Below are 4,273 nucleotides of genomic sequence, written 5' to 3' on the forward strand. Positions count from 1 at the left end.
ATAGTAGGAAATAAATATCATTCGGTTTTGTTAGTGAAATATAATTGTATTGGCTTGAAAAAAAATGAGCATGCTGTACAAACTTAGATTAGGGTGTTTTTCAAAAATTCATTTTCACAATTTCAATTCTCGCTTCCAATAACCCTCGCAACCCCCAGAATGTATAAATGTCAAACTTCAAAGATTTGAAATGGTTTTAAACTTAAAATCTTGCAAATGATAATGGATGTAACTGATCATCTACGTAGATACAAACATGAGCTTGATACACACTCCCGTTCAAAGGTTTGGCCTCACTTTTTTTTTTAAAATAAATTAATTATATATTCAGCAGGGACCAATTAAATTGATCAAAAGTGACAATAAAGAAAAAGAAAAATATTACAAAAAAAATATCAATTTCAAATAAATGCTGTTCTTTTCAACTTCCTACTCATCAAAAACTGCAACATGGTTTCCACAAAAATATTTTTGTGCAAAACAAAACAAAAACAGTTTTCAACATTGATAATTATAGTAAATGTTTCTTGAGCACCAAATCAGCACATTAGAATGATTCTGAAGGATCATGTGACGCTGAAGACTGGCTGCTGGAAATTCAGCATTGCAGGAATAAATTATATTTCAAAATATTAAAATATAAGATTTAAATTGTAATAATTTTTCATAATATTACTGTATTTTTTATCAAATAAATCCAGCCTTAATAAATAAGAAATATGATAATAAATGTGAGCATAAGATAGATGTAACATAAAAAAATTTATCGATAGTCGGTACTACAGGTATTAATAGGGCACACTGATGAAAAATGCCGTTCATGATTCAAAAACAATCTGGCATTGCATACAGGTTTGATTTTGTTTCAGGAGCGCAGGGATTTCACTTCCCAGCAGTTGCCTTTGAGCACCGTTTACAATGCTGCTCTCTCTCATACGCTCAAAATTCACCCAAAGTAAATGAGCAGACAGAGATGCTTTGATCTGCTTCTGATATCTGTTGAAATTTTCATCCCACAACAAAGGAGAGAGGGAGAGAAACAGGTAAACCCTGGCCTTTTGATCTCCACCCTATAGCGGGCAGTGCGGCCTCTGAAGTGGCATGGGTCATTAAAACTCTTCTGCCATGGAGGCTCGCTTGAGTGCAGATGAGAGAACAAGGTTACAGGAGAGGACTGTGCTGTCAGGAGCATCCAGCTAAGAGGTTTCCGGGTCTCTGGGGGCTCTATCCATCTTTACATGAGTCCACTTTTGCTCAAAGATGTTAAGTCTACAGACTGAGCTCTAACCAACAGCTCGGACTTAACCTTCAAGCTGATGATGCATAATTCTCTATGTCAGAAATAATACTCTCAGCCTGCAATAAACAGCTTATTAAAATCATTTAAAGTAGTAACTATTAATATGAATCTATACTGGTGTGTTTGAAGTTTTTCATGTGTCTGCTTGTTTGGTATTCACTGTGTTGGTTCTCATAATTCAAGACAAACCCTCCAAAATGCTTTGTGGATTGATTTGGCATTTTGATGTTGCCCAAAATCGGCCATTGTGTCCCACAATGAGGCTGATTCATCCAACAACTCAATTTCACTTTTCAGCCTAAATGAGATTGGGTGTGAGCAAAGGCAATGAGGTCAGCATGAAAAATAATCTCATGAGGCATAATGTTCCTCATACATATTTGAAATATGTGAATGTAATTTGAGAGGGAAGTATGCCTAATCTATTTTTTTAATGTTAGATGTCAAATCCATCCCCACCTTTCAAGATAATCAATTTCATTTTTTTTTTTCATTTTTTTTTTTTTCAATGAAGGGGAAACCAAGTAATAGGATTGAATAGTTTATTTCCTACACTGTCTTCGGGGCCCTTAAATGCATATTAAAGACTGAAGATCACACACATTTCTAATGATTTTGGTAGAAATGTGTAGTAGAGTAGTAGATGTATTTGTACAGATGAGGAAGAAAAAAAAACAGTGACAGGAAAGAAAGACTGGAAATTATACAACACACAGCAGAAGGGAAACATAGGTTTGCTGGTCAGAATATGCTGAATGTGTTTCGGTGGCCATCTGGACATTCATTGTGGCTATGCAATCTGGGGTTTTTTCACATACGTGAGTCACTATTGGACTAACTTTGATTTCCGGCTATTGTATCAATCAGACTCAAAGCTTCCCAGAAACACATTAATCCTTCATTTGAGAATGAGTGAGATTTTAAGTGTGTATGGGTCACTTAAGATATCTAATAACAAACTAAATAGATAGGTGGACATAACAGTGGTAGTTTTTCAAAACCTCTGTGTCCCATCAATTGTCCAGTATGCGTTGCATATTGTCAAGAGACTAAACAGTCTTTGAGGGTTTTACTTGGAGTGGTAGTTCTTAGCACCAAAACAATAAAGTGCTTGTTACATTTATTTTTTTATTCATTAATTGTCAAAATAATACATTTTAGAATTATTTTTGAGCATCGTAGATGCTATTTGACCATCTGCAAGCACTGCAAGTATCACACCAATGTGTTCATAATAACAAACACCAAAACACAGTCTGGATGTGTATGGTGCAAAACCACCAGATATCAGTGAGTGTTTTAGCAGCAGGTGGGACAACAGACCTGAAACAGACTGCTAGTAATCTGGTAATCTGGTCTAGAGTTTCAGGCTTTTCCAAGAGGACTATACTGTCTCATTCATCAAGGCTGACAGACTATATCTAAGCACCTGAGAGCTGCCATCCAATATCATATACTCAAATCCATTCTCATCCAGACACGCCAAGGGTCACATAATATCTCATTTCACAGGAAGACTCCCTCGGCCACTATATCACTAGTCTTTTCACATATAACATTAACAATGTACGCCATGATAAGGATGATGAGTGACAGAAATTATGTTCATGATGATGATAACTGCGGTCATATTGTCACTTATTTATGGAGAAGAGTTTTGTGTTAAACATGATAATGAAACATTTTAAACATCTTACCTTGTAAAGGCAAGTTATTTTAGATTAGGTTTTAATTTATTGTAGTTTCAAAAATAAAGAATGAAAAACAAGACTGCTAATTTACCAATTTTCAGCTTTTAAGTCAAGTCTATCATGTCAGTGAAATAAATTAAAGAGAAGCCTGGCGACTGGGTTTTTCTGTTTCAAACAATGATTTTTTGTATCCAATAAATGTAAATGAATTTAAATAAAAAGAGTAATCAAAGTCAAATTTTGCAGAACTGGCTTTTGTTGCACCAACTATGCAGAAACAAATGTAGAAAGCGCACAGCATGAAAATCATTAACTTTTATAGGACAGTGCAAGACTAACTGGACTGGAGATTTGCCAAGTTAATGGGGAGAATGATTTCCATCCATAAGGATGAAATTGTTTTACTCACCAGCTGTATCTTCTAGTACCAGGAACATGGACAAATTTCTCTTAAATCCAACAAGCAAACTTCATCTACTTTAAAACATCTCTTGCTAAATAAATAAATAAATAAATAAATAAGCCTTTGTTGCATTCTTTTCCGGGGCTAATGCTCAGCCACTATAAGCAACAAAGAAAGTCTCTTGCATGTCTCACTCAAGCTGGAGGAGAGTGCATGGGGGACTAATTATGCTGGCACAACCTCAACACTCAGTGGGAGAAATTTCTCTCTTGTGGAGAGTTCTGGGTACAGTTAGGCGCCCACTGGTCTGAAAGACTGGAATGGGGCATAAAAAGAAATCATTTGTGGCTCTACCAATCATTTGGCTAATGGTTTGCATAGTATTATAATCAAAGCATATGAAAAGCCACAATGTTCAAAAAGATTGAAAAAATGCAAGATGAGATACAGTATCATGCGCACACCAGCATACCAAATTATAAAGATAAGACTTAAATGTTTGAGGAGGACATGTGCAATGTCATAATGTGCCATGTTGAAAATGCATTGTAAAATTCACACCAGCACCAGCATTAGCTCACATAGTGCAAAAGAAACTAATTAAAATGCAAAACAGGCCCTAGCATGAGGCTGCACAACACGACAGCAACCGTCTCCTCATTTTTTACTCTCTGTTTTGTTTGTTTCACCTATTGGGCAGCTTTCAGATGAGAAAATATTTTACATCATGACCCTGATCAAAATGCAGCTGACATTGCGGAGAACAATACCAGTGCATTTAAATGGACGACGCGTGCGGCGGCTGAAGAATGGCACTAAATGAAACAGGCTTCAAAGCAGGGTGGCTCAGCCTGCCTTTGTTACCCAGACTTTGTATGA

This window comes from Rhinichthys klamathensis, unplaced genomic scaffold (genome assembly GCF_029890125.1).
Source record: "Rhinichthys klamathensis goyatoka isolate OS25496 unplaced genomic scaffold, OSU_Roscu_1.1 h1tg000055l_1, whole genome shotgun sequence".
In the NCBI taxonomy this organism is placed as follows: Eukaryota; Metazoa; Chordata; class Actinopteri; order Cypriniformes; family Leuciscidae; genus Rhinichthys; species Rhinichthys klamathensis.